The sequence below is a fragment of the Aethalodelphis obliquidens genome, unplaced genomic scaffold, assembly GCF_003676395.1.
Source record: "Aethalodelphis obliquidens isolate GAN/ISIS:26980383/991018 unplaced genomic scaffold, ASM367639v1 scaffold13, whole genome shotgun sequence".
Taxonomy (NCBI): domain Eukaryota; kingdom Metazoa; phylum Chordata; class Mammalia; order Artiodactyla; family Delphinidae; genus Aethalodelphis; species Aethalodelphis obliquidens.
In genome coordinates this window covers 28,609,848-28,635,432 of record NW_020837957.1, presented here as the reverse complement: position 1 = coordinate 28,635,432, position 25,585 = coordinate 28,609,848, and the positions used below count along the sequence as shown (strand labels likewise).

The following is a 25,585-nucleotide window of genomic DNA, read 5'->3' as shown; positions in this document are numbered from 1 at the left end:
CAATACTATACTTACAAGGGTAAAAAGACTTAAAAGCCTGATAAGATGAGACCTAGATAAGTAAAAATGGAGAATGAGTCACTACAATAAATTTTATCAGCACAAATGCTCAATGCCAGGCTGAGAACTTTCTCCAGACAGTGAAACAATACCTTCAAATCACAGTATGAAAATGACCCTGTGAGCAAGTAACTTTCTAGAAAGCTACAAATCCAGTGGTCACAGCAGCACTTTGCTTCCCTTAAGTTAAAAAAACTAACTGAAAGCCTGAGCAACCTAATTAATTATGGGTGAGAAATGACCTCAACAGAATGCCAGGGTGACTACAATGACCTACAGCCTTCCAATTCTAGAGTGGAAGATGTACAAAAATCAAAACTGCAAACATTCCCAAATAGTTTCATATGCTCTGCTATTGCTTCAACAAATTCCCTCCCTTTTTCACCTTTGATGGCAAGGTCTGTCCCCATCTTACTCTCCATTATATTACTCCCACTACACGAGGACATGTATGTCCTTAGACCTTAAGAAATGAACCATTAAAAATTTTTTTTCCATCTCCTAGTGTTTCCACCTAGTGTTTCTGGTGTATCGTGTATCAACGGTACCTAATCTAATAACACTTGCCCTTGATTCCTTATGACCCCCTCCCACTACCACCTCCTTATTGTTTCCCTTCCATTTACAGCCAAACCTCTGGGGAAAAGTTACTTGAGTGATTACTATGTGCTCAACCACACATTAAGCTTTCTGCATATTTATTCTTTCACAGATCATTTGTTAAGCCCCCATTATGAGCCATTTACTGTGCCAGCAGAACAGAGATAATACTCAGAACAATGTTATGGAGACATTTTTCCAGATAACAATTTCACAGATCCCTTTTTACATATGAAAAAACTGTAACTCTAAGAAGACAGATTAAATTACTTGACCAAGGTTATAGAATTACAGACCAGAGCCAGCATTCAATAAATCTTTCTACTGGCACCTTCCCAGTAGCATTCAACTATTCTTAAAAACTTGCAAGGATCGAGGCGGGAAAAGAGGAGAACTAAAATTCCCTTGATTCCTTCTGCCCCTCCCACCACTTCCTATTATTTCTTCCCTCTCATTCACAGCCAAACCTTTGGGAGAAAGTTATACACATTTAACTGTCTCTGCTCTTACAGTCATTCCCATTTAGTCTGAAACCCACTGCAACAGACACCACCACTCTCCCACCCAAACATTCCACCAAAACCAGGGAATGTGTGTGTTACTCTTATTCACAGTTGTATCCTCAAAGCTCTATATAGGGCAGGGTACATAAAAGTCAGAAAGGTTATATGAAATTTATAAAGTTCAAATTCAATTCAAAAACATCTATATTTAAAGTAACATGTTTTCTAAAAATGAATCTATGCACAAATAATCTGTTTGCTCTGAGTAAACAAGAGACTCTAATTCACATTCTAAGGCAAATGCACACCAATCTTTTATCCATATAAACATGGAGAACATAAATCATGTATTATATAAAACTGCTTTAATAAACAGATATTCTGTAAAATTATTACCCTCTTTTAAAATTCCTCTGCCCCTAAATTAGACATTATGGTACTAATAAAGCTATTTCATGTGTGGATTGTAAAAAAATAAAAGAAAAAAAGAAAATTCCTCTGCCCAAAGAAATTTTAGAGAAAGCAAATAAAGGGTAAATGACTCAATGACCCATAATACCATAACTCAAACATAACTAGGATAAACAATGTACATCTTCCCCTCTAAGGAACTTCCCCCCATTTTTTAACATATTTCTTGGAGTATAATTGCTTTACAATGGTGTGTTAGTTTCTGCTGTATGACAAAGTGAATCAGCTATACATATACATATATCCCGGTATCTCCTCCCTTTTGTGTCTCCCTCCCACCTTCCCATCCCACCCCTCTAGGTGGTCACAAAGCACTGAGCTGATCTCCCTGTACTATCCCCCCATTACTGTCACTGATTAGTTCCCTCCTCTCTAGAATGTATGCTTTACTAGAAGTTAAATTGATTTTTGGAATTTTAGAATTTATTATTTCCTCTCTGATTACAAAGGTAAACATGCAGCTGTTTAAATAAATAATAGAGAAATCAAAACTGAAAATTCCCCATGCTACTTCCTGAAAAGAAGTAATGATGAAAAGAAAACTGTTCATCTCCTGATTTTTCTTACATATAAAATCCATATGTAGATATAATTTACATATGTTTTAAAAGAAGTGGATTATTACATGTAGTGCTCTACAAGCTTTCTCACTTAACAATGTATCTTAGCCTATGTAATGTCCATTTGTATAATAAAAGTATGTAAGATAATCTTTCCATCAGCTGTTAAGCTACTTTCCAACTATTACCCAACTGAGGAACATTGAGGATTTTCTAGTGTTTTACTATTACAGGCAATAATACAAAGTTCATCCTTTTACATTTTATTTTTAAAGTATTCCAAATACTATATAAGATAAATTCATAAAGAATAATTACTATATCAAAGAATATGCATTTTCCCTTTTATTGTAGAAAATTATAAATATATACAAAAGTAGACAAGTATAATGAACCATCAGATATTCACCATCCAGTTTCAATTATCATCTCATGACGAATACTGTTTCACTTAAACACCCCATTTCCTCCAAACCCATATTATGTATATATTTAATGTGATACATATTGTCAAATGAACCTCAAAAGTGGTACCAATAACACTCTGACACTGGACTTCCCTGGTGGCGCAGTGGTTAAGGATCCGCCTGCCAATGCAAGGGACACAGATTTGAGCCCTGGTCAGGGAATATCCCACATGCTGCGGAGCAACTAAGCCCGGGCGCCACAACTACTCAGCCTGAGCTCTAGAGCCCACGTGCCACAACTACTGAAACCCACACACCTAGAGCCCGTGCTCTGCAACAATACAGGCCACCACACGAGAAGTCTGCGCACCGCAACAAGAGTAGCCCTACTCACCACAACTAGAAAAAGCCCGGGTGCAGCAACAAAGACCCAACACAACCAAAGATAAAATTTAATTAATTAATTAATTAATTTTTAAAAACCAACACTCTGACACTATCAGAATAGTACCTGATGGCCCACACCTTCACCAAAATGGAGTGAGCATTATCCTTTCGCTATCTGACAACACACACAAGTACAAATTTCCATCTACATTTCTATTATTGAGAAGCTTTTTTCCCCATAAATTTGTTAACAATTTGTATGTCTTCTGGGAACTGCAGTTGATGATCTTTGCCTGTTTTGAAAAACTGAAATGTTAATCCTTTCCATAATGATTTTCAAGAGCATCTTACATACTTTGAACTTCATTATTATATAAGTTGGAAATATTTTTCCCAGTTCATATACTGTAAAATTTCCTTCATAAATAGACTTTTTGATTGGGAGAATAGTGCTTCTGGGTGCTCAGTCGACTCTGGTCTATGGCTACAAAGCTGTATCTCTCATCCTGCATCAAGGCTACGCTGCCTCTCATGTTTAAGTCAAACCTGAGAAATTTACACAGAAAACCGAAACAAATAAAGGAGCTGGCCCACCTGCCCTTTCCTTAAGCTCTGTACTCCCTACCTTTGCTGTTGGGTTATGAATGCTCTTCTCAACACCCATTAAATCTCCAGTCCGTACCTTTTCTTTTTACAGGATGTTAAGAGTGTCTAGAATACTCCTGCTTCTCCCAAATGGAGTTGATGCAAGCTAAATTTCACAGTATTGGGCAGATAATCTTTAGCATATAAATTCAATGAAATTCCAGTGAAAACCCCAGCAGAATTTTTTGAGGTCAAACACTTCAGAAAATTAATATGAAAAAGTAAAAGTCCTAGAATAACTAAGTCAACTTTTAAAAGGAAGAACAAAGAGGTGAAGACTTGCCCTACCAGATACTGTGACACATTCCAGAGAAAACTGTTCTGTACTGGTAAGAGACAATCTATAACACCAGTTGAACAAAACAGGTATTTCCAAAACAGATCTATTTATGGGTAATTGTTAATGATAAAAATGATACTACAAGTCTGTACATACAGGATGTATTATTTACTAAACAGTGTTGGAGAAAATGGCTCACTTAAAGGGAGAAACAGTTGTATCCCTAGTTCACAATACACAAAAAGGTGAACTCCACATGGACCAAAGACATAAAGGTAAAATGTAAAACTTGAAATCTAACTGGAAAATGTAGAATATTGTTTTGATCTTGGAAGTGGAGCATACATTCAAAAACATGGAAAGATTCTGCGAAAGTGTTGATAAAAACAGAAACAGAACAAAATATATAGCACAATTATTTATGCAAACTGAAAAAATGCATACATAACACCACCAAATATTTTATAAGGACACCTACATATACAGGATGCATATTAAATATATTCAAGTGGGTATGTTAAGACAATTGGTAAATGAGAGCAGGGATGTGACTAAGGATTGGGGAAACTGGACAAATCCTGACCACAGACTTGGGATGACGTATCACACTCATAACATATGATACAGGTAACTGAGCAGCAGGAGTCGAATCATATTTCAACAATACTCACTACTACTATTACTATTTGCTTTTGAAATTTGATGACACACACATACAGACTATTTCTATCTATAATGCTATTATTACTAGAGTAGCATTTTTTTTTTCATCACTACTACTGATATCCATCTTGAAGGAGACTGCCTGGACAAAAAAGTTTCTTCCCTTGAAATCAAGTGGAGTCCAAGGGTTTAAGCCACTTCTTCCTTCTTGTTTTACTACTTATACAGTAAATAAGACCCTGACTCAAGAACTTGAGAACTGGATACATAATTCAAACAGTATGGCTTTTTTTCTCCCCCAGCCATTCCCCAACTTATTCCCCCAGCTAACTAGGAAACTTTCTGATTGTTACTTGTGAGACCATGGACAGTTTATTTCATCTGTCTGAAAAAATCTGTGGAGACGACTACAAGGCTAATATTAAAATACATGAGGGGGCCAGACAGCCCGGGCGCTGAGGGAGCTGAGACCCCCTTGTTCCCGGGCACCGCATCTCTTGTCCAAGGGGGTCCTAGGGGTGCCAAGCAGGAGGGATCCAGGAGACACTGGGTGCCACCAGCACATCCTTACAGCCATGAGCACCCAGCAGGATAAATCGCCCAACAAAGAAACATCCAAGACACCAGTCAGATTTTTCCCATAGTTCTCTACGGGTGTTGGTGCTCCAGCCGGGTGTCAGGCCTGAGCCTCTGAGGTGGGAGAGCCGAGTTCAGGACACTGAACCACCAGAGATCTCCTGGCCCCACGTAATATCAATCGGCGAGAGGTTTCCCAGAGATCTCCGTCTCAACGCTAAGACCCAGCTCCACTCAATGATCAACAAGCCCCAGTGCTGGACACCCTGTGCCAAACAACTAGCAAGACAGGAACATAACCTCATTCATTAGGAGAGAGGCTGCCTAAAATCATACTAAGTTCACAGACACCCCAAAACACACCACCGGAAGCAGTCCTGCCCACCAGAAAGACAACATCCAGCCTCATTCACCAGAACACAGGCACCAGTCCCCTCCACCAGGAAACCTACACAAACCACTGAACCAACCGTACCCACTGGGGGCAGACACCAAAAACAATGAGAACTAAAAACCTGTAGCCAGAGAAAAGGTGACCCCAAACACACTAAGTTAAGCAAAATAGGAAGACAGAGAAATACGCAGCAGATGAAGGAGCAAGGTAAAAACCCGCCAGACCAAATAAATGAAGAGGAAATAGGCAGGCTACCTGAAAAAGCATTCAGAGTAATGACAGTAAAGATGATCCAAAATCTTGCAAGTAGAATAGGGAAAATACAAGAAACATTTAACAAGGACCTTAAAAAATTAAAGAGCAAACAAACAATGATGAACAACACGATAAATGAAATTAAAAATTCTCTGGAAAGAATCAACAGCAGAATAACTGAGGCAGGAGAACGAATAAGTGACCTGGAAGATAAAATAGTGAAAATAACTACTACAGAGAAGAAGAAAGAAGAAAGAATGAAAAAAATTGAGGACAGTCTCAGAGACCTCTGGGACAACATTAAATGCACCAACATTCGGATTATAGGGGTCCCAGAAGAAGAGAAAAACAAAGAGACTGAGAAAATATTTGAAGAGATTATAGTTGCAAACTTCCCTAATATGGGAAAGGAATAAATCCAAGAAGAAACACGTCAAGACACATATTAATCAAACTATCAAAAATTAAATACAAAGAAAAAATATTAAAAACAGAAAGGGAAAAGCAACAAATAACATACTATGGAATCCCCATAAGGTTAACAGCTGATCTTTCAGCAGAAACTCTGCAAGCCAGAAGGGAGTGGCAGGACATATTTAAAGTGATGACACGGAAAAACCTACAACCAAGATTACTCTACCCAGCAAGGATCTCACTCAGATTCAATGGAGAAATTAAAAACTTTACAGACAAGCAAAAGCTAAGAGAATTCAGCACCACCAAACCAGCTTTACAACAAACGCTAAAGGAACTTCTCTAGGCAGGAAACACAAGAGAAGGAAAAGACCTACAATAACAAACCCAAAACAATTAAGAAAATGGTCACAGGAACATACATCTAGATAATTACCTTAAATGTAAACTGATTAAATGTTCCAACTAAAAGAAACAGACTGGCTGAATGGATACAAAAACAAGCCCTGTATATATGCTGTCTACAAGAGACCCACTTCAGACCTAGGGACACGTATAGACTGACAGTGAGGGGATGGAAAAAGATATTCCATGCAAATGGGAATCAAAAGAAAGCTGGAGTAGCAACTCTCATATCAGACAAAATAGACTTTAAAATAAAGACTATTACAAGAGACAAAGAAAGACACTACATAATGATCAAGGGATCAATCCAAGAAGAAGATATAACAATTGTAAATATTTATGCACCCAACATAGGAGCACCTCAATACATAAGGCAAATGTTAACAGCCACAAAAGGGGAAATCGACAGTAACACAATCATAGTGGGGACTTTAACACCCCACTTTCACCAATAGACAGATCATCCAAAATGAAAATAAATAAGGAAACACAAGCTTTAAATGATACATTAAACAAGGTGGACTTAATTGATATTTTTCGGACATTCCATCCAAAACAACAGAATACACTTTCTTCTCAAGTGCTCATGGAACATTCTCCAGGATAGATCATATCTTGGGTCACAAATCAAGCCTTGGTAAATTTAAGAAAACTGAAATCGTATCATGTATCTTTTCCAACCACAGCACTATGAGACTAGATACCAATTACAGGAAAAAAAATCTGTAAAAAATACAAATACATGGAGGCTAAACACTACACTACTTAAAAACCAAGAGATCACTATAGAAATTGAAGAGGAAATCAAAAAATACCTAGAAACAAATTACAATGAAAACACAATGACTCAAAATTATGGGATGCAGCAAAGCAGTTCTAAGAGGGAAGTTCATAGCAATACATTCCTACCTCAAGAAACAAGAAACATCTCAAATAAACAACCTAACCTTACACCTAAAGCAATTAGAGAAAGAAGAATAAAAAAACCCCAAAGTTACCAGAAGGAAACAAATCATAAAGATCAGATCAGAAATAAATGAAAAAGAAATGAAGGAAACAATAGCAAAGATCAATAAAACTAGAAGCTGGTTCTTTGAGAAGATAAAATTGATAAAGCATTAACCAGACTATAAAGGAAAAAAGGGAGAAGACTCAAATCAATAAAATTAGAAATGAAAAAGAAGTAACAACTGACACTGCAGAAATACAAAGGATCATGAGAGATTACTACAGGCAATTTTATGCCAAAAACATGGACAACCTGAAAGAAGTGGACAAATTCTTAGAAAAGCACAACCTTCCGAGACTGAACCAGAAGAAATAGAAAATATAAACAGACCAATCACAAGCACTGAAATTGAAACTGTGATTAAAAATCTTCCATCAAACAAAAGCCCAGGACCAGATGGCTTCACAGGCGAATTCTGTCAAACATTTAGAGAAGAGCTACCACCTATCCTTCTCAAACTCTTCCAAAATATAGCAGAGGGAGGAACACTCCCAAACTCATTCCATGAGGCCACCATCACCCTGATACCTCAACCGGACAAAGATGTCACAAAGAAAGAAAACTACAAGCCAATATCACTGATGAACACAGGTGCAAAAATCCTCAACAAAATACTAGCAAACAGAATCCAACAGCACATTAAAAGGATCATACACCATGATCAAGTGGGGTTTATCCCAGGAATGCAAGCATTCTCCAATATATGCAAATCAATCAATGTGATATACCATATTAACAAACTGAAGAATAAAAACCAAATGATCAACTCAATAGATGCAGAAAAAGCTTTCGACAAAATTCAACACCTATTTATGATAAAAACCCTCCAGAAAGTAGGCATAGAGGGAACTTACCTCAGCATAATAAAGGTCATATATGACGAACCCACATCCAACATCGTTCTCAATGGTGAAAAACTGAAACCATTTCCACTAAGATCAGGAACAAGACAAGGTAGCCCACTCTCACCACTATTATTCAACATAGTTTTGGAAGTTTTAGCCACAGCAATCAAAGAAAAAGAAATAAAAAGAATCCAAATAGTAAAACAAGAAGTAAAGCTGTCACTGTTTACACATGACATGATACTATACATAAAGAATCCTAAAGACACTACCAGAAAACTAGAGCTAATCACTGAATTTGGTAAAGTAGCAGGATACAAAATTAATGCACAGAAATCTCTGGCATTCCTATACGCTAATGATGAAATATCTGAAAGAGAAAATAAGGAAACACTCCCATTTACCAGTGCAATAAAAAGAATAAAACACCTAGGAATAAACCTACCTAAGGAGACAAAAGATCTGTACGCAGAAAACTGTAAGACACTGATAAAAGAAATTAAAGATGATACAAACAGATGGAGAGATATACCATGTTCCTGGATTGGAAGAATCAACATCGTGAAAATGACTATACTACCCAAAGCAATCTACAGATTCAATGCAATCACTATCAAACTACCAATGAAATTTTTCACAGAACTAGAACAGAAAAATTCACAATTTGTATGGAAACACAAAATACCCTGAACAGCCAGAGCAATCTTGAGGGAGAAAAACGGAGCTGGAGGAATCAGGCTCCCGGACTTCAGACTACACTACAAAGTTACAGTAATCAAGACACTATGGTACTGGCACAAAAGCAGAAATATAGATCAATGGAACAGGATAGAAAATCCAGAGATAAAACCATGCACATGTGGTCACCTTACCTTTGATAAAGGAGGCAAGAATATACAATGGAGAAAAGATAGCCTCTTCAATAAGTGGTGCTGGGAAACCTGGACAGCTACATGTAAAAGGATGAAATTAGAACACTCCCTAACACCATACACAAAAATAAAATCAAAATGTGTTAAAGACCTAAATGTAAGGCCAGACACTATCTAACTCTTAGAGGAGAACATAGGCAGAACACTCTATGACATAAATCACAACAAGATCCTTTTTGACCCACCTCCTAGAGAAATGGAAATAATAACAAAAATAAACAAATGGGACCTAATGAAACTTAAAAGCCTTTGCACAGCAAAGGAAACCATAACAAGACAAAAAGACAACCCTCATAATGGGAGAAAGTATTTGCAAATGAAGCAACTGTCAAAGGATTAATCTCCAAAATATACAAGCAGGTCATACAGCTCAATATCCAAAAAACAAACAACCCAATCCAAAAATGGGCACAAGGCCTAAAGAGACATTTCTTCAAAGAAAATATACAGATTGCCAACAAACGCAAATCAAAACTACAATGAGGTATCACCCCACACCAGTCAGAATGGCCATCATCAACAAATCTACAAACAGTAAATGCTGGAGAGGGTGTGGAGAAAAGGGAACCCTCTTGCACTGTTGGTGTGAATGTAAATTGATACAGCCAATATGGAGACCAGTATGGAGGTTCCTCAAAAAACTACAAATAGAACTACCATATGACCCAGCAATCCCACTACTGGGCATATACCCTGAGAAAACCATAATTCAAAAAGAGTCATGTGCCACAATGTTCACTGCAGCTCTATTTACAACAGCCAGGACATGGAAGCAACCTAAGTGTCCATGGACAGATGAATGGAGAAAGAAGATGTGGCACATATATACAATGGAATATTACTCAGCCATAAAAATAAATGAAGTTGAGTTATTTGTAGTGAGATGGATGGACCTAGAGTCTGTCATACAGAGTGAAGTAATCAGAAAGAGAAAAACGAATACCGTATGCTAACACATATATATGGAATCTTAAAAAAAAAAAACAATGGTTCTGAAGAACCTAGGGGCAGGACAGAAATTACGATGTAGATATAGAGAATGGACTTGAGGACATGGGGAGGGGGAAGGGTAAGCTGAGACAAAGTGAGAGACTGGCACTGACATATATATACTACCCACGCCCACTGCATTGCAAGCACGGAGTCTCAACCACTGGACCACCAGGGAAGTCCCAGAATACAGCCTTATTATAAACAACTAACTCATACACTTTCGTCTCCTAAGCTGCTAATAACTGAAAATTGGTATCTCAGAACAAATATACTTTTTAATTAACCAGATCATTTAAGCAACCAAAACAGGTCATTCCCCCAAAAACCATTTTGAAGAAAAGGCCAAATGAAAGTTAAGGAAAACATAATGATTTTATTTAAACTATACAGCTGTGGACGTTCAACAAGTATTTACTGAATACCTGCTATGTGCCAGGTACTATGCTAGGTGGCAAGAGAAACAAATATGAAAGAATATGTGACATAAAACCAAGGAACCACAGCCTAAGTGGAGAAACAAAAGGCCACACAAAAACTATGTAACAATTCCTATAATGAATACACTCAAAAAGAATTTCTAATCTATCCAGAAGCAAGAAAAAAGGTCAGTCAAGGCTTCAGCAACACTCAGCTAATTAACCTGAAAGATGAGTAGTAGTTTCCCAGATGAACTTTATAGAGGGCTTTGTAAGCCTAGGGAACATATGCAAAGGCTCAGAGTCCCAAGACAACACACACTTTTCTAAGAACAAAACTTCAGAATTGTTACAGCTAAAATTATAACAGAGAGAAAGTGGCAAAAATAACATTGGCCAAATGAAAAAGACCCAAGTTAAATTAAATATCTTGCCTCTCTACTTCACTGCTATATATCCCCTGTACCTAGCACATAAATAGGTTCTCAATACTGGCTGAATGAATGAACATACAAATAAATTAATGCTATTAAAGGAGAGAAAAGATGGGAACCATAATAAATCTGTGAAAATCTATGAAAAAGGAAAGAATAACATGAATTAGGGCCATGAAGAAATTGGAGGAAAAAAAAGCCCTGTGTAGTAGGGCTTTGAGTAACTTAGTTTATATACTTTAGGCTTTCCAAGGTTTTTATTTTAATCATAGCATGACTCATATTAAGAAATAATTTTAAAAGTGGACTGGACAGGTACTAAGAATTATCTTGATGTGGTATTAAAAGCAAAGGAGAAATTCAGAATAACTCCCAGGTTTTCAACTTGGGGAACTGGGAGGACAGTATGAGGGAAATTAGGAGGAAAACAGTAGCAACATTAAATTATCTACGTTTTGTCAAAGAACGGATGTCTATTAGATAAAATATTTATAAACACTGACCATATACTGAGACACAAAACAAGCCTCAATAAATTTCAAGCTATAAAATCATATGCGGACCTCCCTGATGGCAACCTCGTTAAGAATCCACACTCCAATACAGGGGACACGTGTTCGAGCCCTAGTCCAGGAAGATCCCACATGTGGCGGAGCAACTAAGCCCGTGTGCCACAACTATTGAGCCTGTGCTCTAGAGCCCATGTGCCACAACTACTGAAGCCCGCATACCTAGAGTCTGTGCTCCGCAACAAAAGAAGCCACCGCAATGAGAAACCCATGCACCACAACGAAGAGTAGATCCCACTCGCCACAACTAGAGAAAGCCCACGCACAGCAACAAAGACCCAACGCAGCTAAAAATAAAAACAAAAAAATTACATCTTTAAAGAAAAAGAAAAATCACATGGCCTATGTTCTCTGACTGCAACAGTATAAAGCTAAAAAGCAATAAGAAATATAAATTAAAAGTTTAAATATCTAGACGTATACTTCTAAAATAACCCATGGGCCAAAGAAGCAATCATAATGGAAATTACCAAGCATTTTTAATTTAACAATTATAGTAACACCATATATTACAACTTTTAGGATGCAGCTAATGCAGTACTTAGATAAGTCTTAAAATATCTGTCTTAGAAAAGAATAAATTAAGTCTTCTTTTGTGGCTTAACATATAATGTATCTTGAACGTTCCATGTACACTTGAAACACATGATGGAATAGAAGAAAGTATATTCTGTTCCTTTTGGATGGAATGTTCTGTATATATCTGTGAAAGTCCACCTGGATCATTTAAAGCCAATGTTTCCTTTTTGATTTTCTGTCTGGATGATCTATCCATTGATGAAAATGGAGTATTAAAGTCCCTATTATTATGGTACTGCTGTGTATTTCTCCCTTTAGGTTTGTTAACATTTGCTTGAAATATTCAGGTGCTCCTATTTGGGAGCATAAATATTTACAAATATTAAAACCTCTTGTTGTATTGACCCCTTTACCATTATGTAATGCCCTTCTGCATCTCTTATTACGGTCTTTTCCCACTGTGATGGTATGAAACTAGAAATGAATTATAAGAAAAAAACTGGAAAATTCACAAATATGGAGATAAAACAACATACTACTGAACAACCAATAATAATTCAAAGAAAAATCAAAAGATAACAAAAAATATCTTGAGACAAATGAAAGTGAAAATACAACATACCAAAACTTATGAGATGCAGCAAAAGCAGTTCTAAGAGGGAAGTTCACAGTAATACAGGTCTATGTCAGGAAACCAGAAAAATCTCTAATAAACAACCTAACTTTACAGCTCAAGGAACTAGAAAAAGAAGAACAAAGGCCAGAGTTAGCACAAAGAAGAAAATAACAAAGACTGGAGCAGAAATAAATAAAATATAGACTAAAAAGCCAATAAATAAGATCAATGAAACTAAGAGCTCATTCTTTGAAAAGATAAGCAAAATAGACAAACCTTTAGCTACAGTCACCAAGAAAAAGAGAGAACTCAAATCAGTAAAATAAGAAGTGTAAGAGGAGATGTTATAACTGATACCACAGAAATACAAAGAATCATAAGAGACTACTATGAACAACTGTACATCAACAAGATGGACAACCTAGAAGAAATGAGTGAATTCCTAGAAACACACAATCTACCAAGACTGAATCATGAAGAAACAGAAAATCTGAACAGACCGATTACCAGTAAGAAGATTGAATCAGTAATTTTAAAATAAACTAACAAACGAAAAGTCCAGGACCAGATGGCTTCTGAACATTCAAAGAATTAATACCAATCCACCTCAAACTCTTTCAAAAAATAGAAGATGAGGGAACACTTCCAAATTCATTTTATGAGACCAGCATTACCCTGATACCAAAACCAGTCAAAGATGTCACAAGAGGGTTTCCCTGGTGGCGCAGTGGTTGAGAGTCCGCCTGCCAATGCAAGGGACACGGGTTCGTGTCCCAGTCCGGGAAGATCCCACATGCCGCGGAGCGGCTGGGCCCGTGAGCCATGGCCGCTGAGCCTGCGCGTCCGGAGCCTGTGCTCCGCAACGGGAGAGGCCACAGCAGTGAGAGGCCCACATACCACAAAAAAAAAAAAAAAAAAAGATGTCACAAGAAAATTACAGACCAATATCCCTGATTAACACAGATGCAAAAAATCCTCAACAAAATATTACCAAGCTGAATTCAACAATATATTAAAAAGATCACACACAATATATTAAAATGATCAAGTGGGATCATTCAGAGATGCAAGGATGGTGTAACATCCACAAATCAGTCAATGTGATACACATTAACAAAATGAAGAATAAAAACCATATGATCACCTCAATAGTTGCAGAAAAAGCATTTGACAAAATTCAAAATCCATTTACGATAAAAACTCTCAACAAAGTGGATGTAGAGGGAATGTACCTCAACATATTAAAGGCCATATATGACAAGCCCACAGCTAACATCACACTCAGTGCTGTTCCTCTAAGATAAAGAACAAGACAAGGATGCTCACTCTTGCAACTTTTATTCAACACACTATTAGAAGTCCTAGCCTGAGCAATTAGTCAAGAAAATGAAATACAAAGAAGGCATACATGGTCAAAACACATGAAAAGATGCTCAACATCACTAATTATTAGAGAAATGCAAATCAAAACTATAATGAGGTATCACCTCACACTGATCAGAAGGGCCATCATCAAAAAATCTACAAACAGTAAATGGTAGAGGGGTGTGGAGAAAAGGGAACCCTCCTACACCGTTGGTGGGAATGTAAATTAGTACAGCCTCTATGGAGAACAGCACAGAGGTTCCTCAAAAAAACTAAAAATAGAGTTACCATATGACCCAGCAATCCCACTCCTGAGCATATACCCAGAGAAAACCATGATCCGAAAAGATACATGCACCCCAATGTTCACTGCAGCACTATTTATTGGGTTTGCCAAAAAGTTCATTCAGTATTTTCTATAAGATGGCTATAGTAGCACTTAGCTGTCTTTAACTTCATTTGAAACAATTTTGTTATACTGTATTGTGACAGCTGTCATATCAGCGTGCATTTAAAAAAAATACCTATCAAAATCGGTGAATTTTTGTGTAGCCATTTTAATATTGAAGATGGAAGACAAAAAGCAACATTTTCGGCATATTATGCTTTATTTAAGAAAGGTAAAAATGCAACTGAAACTCAAAAAAAAGACTTGTGCATTGTATGGAGAAGGTGCTGTGACTGATCAAACGTGTCAAAAGTAGTTTGCGGAGTTTCATGCTGGAGACTTCTCACTGGACGACACTCCATGGTCGGGTAGACCAGCTGAAGATGACAGAGATCAAATCGAGAAATTAACTGAGAATAATCAACGTTATACAATGCAGGAGATAGCCAACATACTCAAAACACCAAAATCGAGCACTGAACATCATTTGCACCAGCTTGGTTATGTGAATCATTTTGATGTCTGGGTTCCACATAAGTTCGGTGAAAACAACCTTCTTGACCGTATTTCCACATGCAATTCTCTACTTAAACACAACGAAAATGTTCTGTTTTTAAAACAAATTGTGATGGGCGATGAAAAGTGGATACTGTACAATCATGTGGAACGGAAGAGATCGTGGGGCAAGTGAAATGAACCATCACCAACCACACCAAAGACCGGTCTTCATCCAGAGAAGGTGATGTTGTATATATGATGGGATTGGAAGGGAGTCCTCCATTATGAGCTCCTTCCAGAAAACCAAACAATTAATTCCAACAAGTATTACTCTTGATTAGACCAACTGAAAGCAGCACTCGACGAAAAGCATCCGGAATTAGTCAACAGAAAACGCATAATCTTCCAACAGGATAATGCAAAACCGTATGTTTCTTTGATGACCAGGCAAAAATAGTTACAGCTTGACTGGGAAGTTCTTATTCATCTGCCATATTCACCAGATATTGCACCTTTGGATTTCCATTTATTTCGGTCTTTACAAAGTTCTCTTAATGGAAAAAAATTTTAATTCCCTGTAAGACTGCAAAAGGCACCTGGAACAGTTTTTTGCTCAAAAAGATAGAGTTCTGGGAAGACGGAATTAAGAAGTTGCCTGAAAAATAGCAGAAGGTAGTGGAACAAAACATTGAATGCATTGTTCAATAAACTTCTTGATGAAAATGAAAAATCTTTTATTTTTACTTAAAAACTGAAGGAACTTTTTGGCCAACCCAATACAACAGCCAAGATATGGAAGCAACCTAAATGTCCATCAAAAGAGGAATGGAAAAAGACGATGTGGTACATATATACAACGGATTATTACTCAGCCATAAAAAAAGGAACAAAATAGTGCCATTTGCAAAGATGTGGACAGACCTAGAGACTGTCATACAGAGTGAAGTAAGTCAGAAAGAGAAAAACAAATATCATATACTATTGATTATATGTGGAATCCAGAAAAATGGTACAGACAAACTTATTTGCAAAATAGAAATAGAGACACAGATGTAGAGAACTTATGGATACCGAGGAGGGAAGGGAGGGGTGGGATAAACTGGGAGATTGGGATTGACATATATACACTACTATGTATAAAACAGATAACTAACGAGAACCTACTGTATAGCACAGGGAACTCTACTCAATGCTCTGTGGTGACCTAAATGGGAAGGAAATCTAAAAAAAAGGGGAAATGTGTATACGTATAACTGATTAACTTTGCTGTACAGCACAAACACAACATTGTACAGCAACTATACTCTAATAAAACTTAATTTAAAAATAAAATAAAACTGATTGCAAAAAAGAAATCCAAATTGGAAAGGAAGAAATAAAACCATTTCTATTTGAATATGACATGACATTATATATTAAAAACTGTACCAAAAACCTGCTAGAACTAGTAAACAAATTCAGTAAAGTTAGTACAGGATATAAAACCAACAAACAAAAACCTGAGTTTCTATATACTAATAACAAATTATCAAGAAGAGAAATTAAGAAAACAATCCCACTTACAATTGATTCAAAGAGAATAAAATACTTAGGAATAAACTTAACTAATGAAGAGAAAGACCTGTACTCGGAAAACTATAAGACCCTGAAGAAAGAAACTGAAGACACAAATAAATGGAAAAATATACCATGCTCATGGATTGGAAGAATGAGTATTATAAAAATGTCCATACTACCCAAAGCCACCTAGAGAGTCAATGCAATCCCTATCAAATTTCCAATGGCATTTTTCACAGAAATAGAACAAAAAATTGTACAATTTGTATGGAACCACAAAAGACCCTGAACAGCCAAAGCAATCTTGAGAAAGACAAGCAAAGCTGGAGGGATCACACTTCCTGATTTCAAACTATAATACAATTATCTCATAAAGCTACAGTAAACAAAACAGTATGGTAAAGGCATAAAAACAACAGATCAATAGAACAAAACAGACAGCCCAGAAATAAACCAATGTATATATGGTCAAACAGTTTACAACAAAGGAGCCAAGAACATACAATGGGGAAAGGACAGTCTCTTCAATAAACAGTTTTGGGAAAACTGGACAGCCACATGCAAAAGAATGAAACTGGATCACTATCTTACACCATACACAAAAATTAACTTAAAATGGAATAAAGACTTGAACATAAGACCTGAAACCATAAAACTCCTAGAAGAAAACACAGGATGTAAGCTCCTTTACATCAGTCTTGGCAATGATTTTTTGAATTTCACACTAAAAGCAAAGGCAACAAAAGTAAAAATAAACAAGTCGAACTATATCAAACTGAAAAGCTTCTGCAGAGCAAAGGAAACCATCATCAAAATGAAAAGGCAACCTACAGAATGGGAGAAAATATTTTCAAATTATATATTGTGTAATGGGTTAATATGCAACATATATAAGCAACTCATACAACTCAATAGCAAAATGACAAACAATCTGATTAAGAAATGGCCAGAGAATCTATATAGACACTTTTTCCAAAGAAGACATACAGATGGCCAATAGGCACATGAAAAGGAGCTCAACATCTCTAATCAGCAGGGAATGTAAATTAAAACCACAATAAGTTAACACTTGTATTTTGATAACAGAATGGCTATTATCAAAAGGACAGCAAATAAGTGTCGGTGAGGATGTGGAGAAAAGGGAACCCTTGTGCACTATTGGTGGAAAATGTAAATTGGGGCAGCTACTATGGAGAACAGTATGGAGAGGCCACAAAAAATTAAAAATAGGACTACCACATGATCCAACAATTCCACTTCTGGGCATTCATCTGAAGAAAACAAAAACACTGACTCAAAAATATATATGCACCCCCATGTTCACTGCAGCATTATTTACAATACACAAGACATGGAACCTGAGTTTCCACTTATGTATGAATGGATAAAGAAAACACAGGGTAGGGGACTTCCCTGGTGGTCCAGTAGTTAAGACTCCCCACTCCCAATGCAGGGGGCATGGGTTCGATCCCTGGTCAGGGAACTAAGATCCCACATGCTACACAGTGTGACCAGTCAGAAGGAAGGAAGGAAGGGAGGAAGGGAGGGAGGGAGAGAGGGAGGGAGAGAGAGGAAAGAAAGGGAGGGAAGGAAGGAAGGAAGGAAGGAAGGAAGGAAGGAAGGAAGGAAGGAAGGAAGAAAGAAAGAAAGAAAGAAAGAAAGAAAGAAAGAAAGGACTTCCCTGGTGGCACAGTGGTTGAGAATCCGCCTGCCAATGCAGGGGACATGGGTTCAATCCCTGGTCCAGGAAGATCCCACATAACGTGGAGCAACTAAGCCCGTGCGCCACAACTACTTAGTCTGCACTCAGAGCCCATGTGCCACAACTACTGAAACCCGTGTGCCTAGAGCCCGTGCTCTGCAACAAGAGAAGCCACCACAATAAGAAGCCCACGCACCGCAACAAGAGTAGCCCCCCCCCGCTCACAGCAACTAGAGAAACAAGGCACCCAGCAACAAAGACCCAACTCAGCCAAAAATAAATAAATAAAATTTAATAAGAGGGAGGAAAAAGAAAACGTAGGGTGTGTGTATGTGTAAAATAGAATACTGTTCATCCACAGAAAAGAATGAAATCTTGCCATTTGCAACAACATGGATGGACCTGAAGGACATTAGACTAAATGAAATAAATCAAAGACAAATACCATATGATCTCAATTACATATGGAATCTAAAACAACAATAACAAAAAATTGAGCTCATAGATACAGAAAACAGATTGGTGGCTGCCAGCTGTGGGGAGTAGAGGTAGGAAGGGTGAGCCAAATGGGTGAAGAGGGTCAAAAGGTACAAACATCCAGTTATAAAACAAGTCATAGGAATGTAATATACAGCATAGTGACTACAATTAATAATACTATATTTCATACTTGAAAATTGCTAAGAGAAAAGCCTGAAAGTTCTCATTGTAAGAAAAAAGTTTTATAACCATGTACGATGACAGAGTTAACTAGATTATTGTGGTAATCATTTTGCAATATATACAAATATCAAATCATTATGTTGTATGCCTGAAATATAGTATGTAAATCATACATCAAAAAAAAAGAAACAAAATCCCAGTAGTGGATGCAGGGTCACACCAGGGATTGAAATGAGAAAAGTTCTAGTTGTCGTTTTTACTTTGCCAGTTGGAGTAAGTTTTCAACTAATAAAAAGTGGAGCAGATCCCAGAAAACAAAACAAAACAAAAAAGCAAAGATAGAAGACAGAAAGTTAATAAGTATCCATCTCATGTTGAAGGCGAGGGGAAATAACAAAAGCAAGGAAACCAAATGAAAAACAAAAAGAACCGAAATTAATGAAAGAAAAAAACCCCACAAAACAGAACCAATGGCACCAAAAAATCAGTCCTTTGGAAAGACTGAAAATACTGGCAAACATCTGCAGAAGATTAATCAGGAAATCTAGGAAGCAGCTGGATATAAAGATACATGAAATCAGAAGCTCAGAACAAAAATCAGGTTTGGAACTAAAGATCTGGAAGTCTTGAAAATACTGATGGCTGTTTGGAGCCCTGGATAGAAATGAGAAGAGAAATAGGATGAGGAGGATTTTACTGTATTAAGATGGCACAGTAAAGATTTTTCTGTCCCTTCTCTCCCTAAAACAAGGAGAAAAGAAAAAATTAAAACAGAGTCCATCTTCACTCATATGAGAGTACTTGTGAAACTCCAAACCACAATAAAGGAAAATGGAAAGCAGATGAAAGAATAATAAACACTGCTAAAATGAGGAAGATTCAACTTAAGTGCCCAGCAGAAAGAACAATGAGAAGCAAACCCATTTGTACCACAGAACCCCAAAAGCCTCAAGAATTGGTGGCACCAGATGGAAAAGGCAGAGGTCAGGTGGGGCACAAAGAATGGTATATGCAGAAGTCTGTATAAAAGGACAGCTGGATTCCCAAGTCACATCTCCAATCCTGCATTTCCCATCAGAAGATGGAAAGTTCATTCTTTCAAGGAACTGAATCAGGGAAAACACAAGACACAGGGAGGGGAATAGGTGAAGTGTCTACTTTATAAAGAAAATAGGGGTAAGTTTTCTTTATAAACATATCAAGCCAATAAATAAAGGAATGAATTTTTTTAAGTCACCATTTTGCATTACCTAATGAATAAATGGATCGTTGCACTGAGTATCAGTAGCTTCTAATCGTGCACAATGAACACCCAGACATTATATGCTTCTTGACGGGAGAAGACACCACACCTATGAAGTAGTCTTGCCCCCACCCCAAAAAACAAACCTCAATCTGGTAAGCCTCTAGATCTAGCCACCAATTTATAGGAAATGCAGAGAAATAAATGGTCAGCTACCCAAAAGGGATATAATGAGCAAGATCCAGGCTGGGAAATCTGCATGTTAAATGACCTGGTTTCTTTAGCAAATAACAGGAAGGGGAGGGAGGGAGGGAAGAAAAGAGGGAGAAAGGAAAAAAGCAAGGAAGGAAATGTTGAGATGCAACATGTTGAGATGTAAGTGAAAAAGATTTAAAACATTTATTTTTAATTTGGCAAAACTAAACTATAATCTTTAAGAGGCACGTTTGCATAATAAGACTAGAAAGAAAAATAAGTAATCACCACAAAAGTCAGGATGTGATTACCTTTGAGGGAACAGAAGACTTGAAATTTCGGCTTCTGCGTTGGCTGGCAACATTCTATTTCTTGACCCGGGGTTGGTTACAAAGACCTTCATGTTATAATAATTTATTAACCTATAAATTTATTTTATGCAGTCTACATATGTGCTTTGTCTTACACCTCTGAAAAGGGTTTTGTTAAAAAAAAAAAAACTATAATATCCTCAGAAATCTGAGAAAATACTGCATCCACGAAGTAAGATACTATGAAAGGGAGAATAACAAGCTCTAAGAAATGAAATTACAGCCAAAATAAAAAACTTAATAGAACAAAACCCAAAACTAACTGAAAATAGCTAAGAAAATCTGAGTATCAATCTAAGAAATCTAACATGTGACTAGTAAAAGTACAATAAACAGTGTAAGGTCGGATCTTAACAAACGGCACCGCAAAACAGAGGAAAGCTTCAAGTGCGCTTTATTAGGGAGCGCTCCCGGGTGAGGTTCACTGGTCCGAGAGAAAGGGGCCAGAGAAGTCGCACCCAGGGCGAGGGTTGGGCAAGATTTTATAGGGGAAGAAGGGAAAGGGGTGTGGTGAATCTGGGAGGGCTCAGGGTATTCCTTATTTGGTGGTCTTTTCGGGTATCCTGGGGGACCGTTAGTCCCGCCCCTCGAAAGGGGGGAAGGCTGGGCCGGGTTCAAAGTCCCCAGGTCAGTTCCTGGAACTGGGTGGTCCGGAAAGTCTCCAGCTCAGTTTCTGGAACTGGGTGGTCCGGAGAGTTTCCGTCTGATGCAACCTGTGAATCTGATTGTGTTCCCCTGCCTCGGGCCAGTTGGCCTTACATCCCGACATCTTTGGTGTAATGGGGCGGCGTTCTGATCTCTGGCTACTTCATGCTGAATGGGGGCGTCGAAAGGGGAGTCGGGCCACCAGAGGTCCGAGGCTTAGGGGAGACCAGTGGGGGGTTCTGTAGGAAGCAAGGTGTAAGGACCGAGGAGCATTTGGTTTGTGGCCACCCGAGAGACTTCCTCCATGCGCCTGCGAAGGAACCTAAGAAAACAGGGAGCAAACATAAGCAAGATACAGATGAGAATTAAGGGGCCTAAGATTGGTGTTAGCCAGGTATAGAGGGTGGATCGCCACCAATCGGGAATTGGGGAGGCGGACTGTTGGTGTTTGCGTTGGAGTTCTTCTCTTAAGCAATGGGAGGGCTTTTACGTTGTCTTCGAGGAGTCCTGTTTCATTGATGTAATAGCAGCATTCCTCCTGTAGGAAGAGGCAGGTACCTCCTTTGTCGGCCATCAGGAGATCCAGGGCTCGTCGATTCTGGAGAGTGACTCGGGCTATGGAGGTGATTTGGCGCTGGAGAGAGGAGATGGAGCCAGCGGAGGCTTCAATGGCTAGCTGGAGTTTATGTTCTAAGTCGCGGGATGTTGAAACACTATGTGTTAGAGCTCCACCCCCACCCCCCACCCCGAGGCCTGCAGCGACCAGGGAGGAGGTGAGAGAGATGCCTGCGACCAGAAGAAGAAAGATAGCTCTTTTTCGCTGGGTAAAGGGTGGCGTGATTAGTGAGGAAAATTCGGCTTGGCTATACAGTGGGAGAGTAACGGGGATACATGGGAAGGGGGAGGAAGAATTGATCTCTTTTGTGAGGGAACCATTGCACCACAAAAACATGCCTGGTAGTGCTTCAACTGATGTGTTTACCGTGAGGGATGAGTTGCAAAGAAACCCAGTATCAGCTAGATTTAGGAGGCTGCCGTAACAGATGGTGAGATTTTTTGAATCAAGGAGGCAGGAGGGAAGCCGGGTTCAGGTGAGGGGAGAGATCAAGATAAATAGCTGGGTTAGCCATGCATAGTAGGTGGAACTCCTGGATGCGGGAGGGGCCCAGGAGGGAGAGAGACTTGTGGCCTAGGAGGTCGACCAGCCGATGGGAGGAAAACACGGTTAGTGGGTGGGCCAGAGTCAGCTTGAGTGTTTGTTTGGTCAGTTCGGCTGCCGCTGCTAGGGCCCGAAGGCATGGTTGCCATCCCCAAATGGTTGGGTCTAGCTGTTTGGAGAGGTAAGCCACGGGGCGGTAGGAAGGCCCTACAGGCTGGGCAAGGAGTCCAGTGGCTATTCCGGTCCGTTCATCCACGAAAAGGTGAAAAGGTCTGTTTGGGTTGGGCAGAGAAAGGGGAGGAGAACATATCAGAGCATTACGGAGGGTGAGAAAGGCCTGTCGAACGGCGGAAGGAGAGGTGAGGGGTCCTTGGGGGGTTTCTTTAGCGGCTAGATATAAGGGTTTAGTGAGGAGAGCAAAGTTAGGGATCCAGTGTCGGAAAAATCCTATAAGGCCCAAAAAGGAGAGAATTTGTTCCGCTGTTTCCGGAGGCTGGAGTTCACGGATAATCCGGGTGCGATCGGCTGTTAGACCTTTTGTGGTAGGGGTAAGGTGGAGCCCCAGGTAGGTTACAGAAGATACAGATAACTGAGCCTTGGCTGAAGAGACCCGATAACCGCGAGAGCCAAGGTAATTGAGGAGATCTGCAGTATGTTGTCTTGAGAGGCTGAGAGATGGGCTACAAAAGAAGGAGGTCATCTACATATTGAAGGAGTGTGCTGGGGGTAAGGGAGCAAGGTCCCGTGCCTGACCCAAGAGGTGAGGACTGTCGCGGAAGCCCTAGGGAAGAACTGCCCAGGTGAGCTGACTGAAAGTATGAGTATCCGGATCCGTCCAGGTAAAGGTGAAGAGGAAATAGGAGTTGGGATGTAGGGGGATAGTGAAAAAGGCATCTTTGAGATCCAGAACTGTAAAGTGGGTTGTGGATGGGGGGATATGGGAGAGCAAGGTGTATGGGTTTGGTACTACTGGGTGGAGAGGAATTACGGCCTCACTGATTAGTCGGAGGTCCTGGACCAGGTGATAATCCCCAGAGGCCTTGCGGACAGGCAGGATGGGGGTGTTGCGGGGAGAGTCAGTGGGGATAAGGAGTCCCTGGTTTAGGAGTCTGGTGATAATAGGTTGTAGGCCCCTAAGGTGAGTCTCAGAGATGGGAAATTGGGGCCTTGATGGAAATTTGGAGGAGTCCTTTAGGCGGATGAGAACGGGGGAATGGTATGTTGCTATTATGGGCTTAGAAGTATCCAGACTTGAGGATTGATTGGGTTCGGTGTGATTGGAAGAGGGGGATAGGAGGGGGAGGGTTCTAGAGACAGGCCGAGAAGAGGAAGCAGGAGTTGGGAGGAGGGGAACTTAGGATCAAGTTTAACCAGCTGGAGGGAGGCCCCTAAGTGGAAAAGGACATCTCGGCCTAGCAAGGGAACTGGGCAGGATGGTATGACTAAGAAGGAATGAGTAAAAGGGAGTCCTTCAATATGACATGGGAGTGGACCGGTCTGGAGTGGGAAGGATGGTTTGCCGTCAATACCCATGACCGAGATCTGGGAAGGAGAAACTGGCCCGGAGTAGGTCGGCAGGACCGAACAGGTAGCCCCCGTGTCCACCAGAATTGAGATGGACTTACCCGCTACCTGTAGCGTTACCCTGGGCTCGGCGAGGGTGATGGGGGTCTTCGAGTCCAAACGCCGTCAGTCGTCAGCCAATCCCAGCAGTTCGAGTGGTAATGCCGTTGGGTCGGCCTGCCCCACGCGTGGAGACGCTGAGGGAGGGCCAGTCGTAGGGCAGTCACTCTTCCAGTGACCGGTTAGCCCGCAGCTGGGACAGGGCTTAGAGGGGTTGGGGATTGGGAGATTGGCGAGCCCAGTGGCCTTATTTTCCGCATTTGAAGCAGGCCCCCGGCGGGGTTGCCCTTTGCGGACCCCGTGGATGCTGTGATCCATGGGAGATGGCCGGCCTTAGGGCGGCTACAAGAGCTTGGGTTTGGAGGGCCACCTTCTGGTGCATCCGAGCCTGTCGACTGGATTCTGCCAAATCCTCACGGCCATTATAGACTTTAAAGGCCATTTTTACCAGATCTCGAATAGGGATTTGAGGGCCGTCTTCTGCCCGTTTTAATTTCTTTCAGATGTCCGGGGCTGACTGGGTGATAAAATGGGTGGCTAGGACCGCTGCCCCTGCCGGGGTGTTGGGATCCAGCCGGGTGTAGAGAGTTAAGGCCTCTGTAAGGCGATTGAGAAAGATAGCTGGATTTTCGTTAGGTTCTCGGGTTATCTCTTTTTTCAAAATTGACTACCTTATGAGCTGCAGCCTGCATGCCAGCCAGGAGGCATTGGATCATGAGGTCGCGTTTACGACGGCCATCTTGGCCATCCTGGTAAGTCCAGCCTGGACCGGTGCCAGGTACGGCAGTCGCTCCGACAGGCATGGAGTTGTTGGTAAGGTGAACCTGACCTGCATGGTTTCGGGCAGCAGTTTGAATTCTTTCCCTCTCGTCAGGGGTCAAAGTACAAGATAGGATCACAAAGATATCGTGCCAGGTTAGATCGTAAGCTTGAGAGAGAGAGCGAAATTCTTTGATGTAGCGGGAAGAGTCGGCAGAAAAGGAGCCTAATTGCTTTTCTATTTGAGAGAGATCTTGGAGAGAAAAGGGAACATGAACTCTAACTAATCCTTCCGCTCCTGCTACCTCCCTCAGAGGGCAGAGGAGATTTCAATCTTGGGAGACATGAGAGCGTGTATGTGCACTAATTGGCGAAGCAAGGGGCGTGGGAGGAGAAACCGTTGAGGGAGGCGGGGTAGCGGTTGGAGGGGGCCGGAGCTGGTTCAGGAGGAGGAGGGACCGCCT

General features: G+C 39.9%; 1 protein-coding gene across 2 annotated transcripts in view; it reads right to left on the bottom strand.

Annotated features, from left to right (window-relative positions):
- The window catches only part of MTF2 (metal response element binding transcription factor 2), an 86,011-nt gene that overhangs the window by 30,430 nt on the left and 29,996 nt on the right, over positions 1-25,585 (bottom strand). The gene's annotated exons all lie outside the window — the stretch shown is intronic.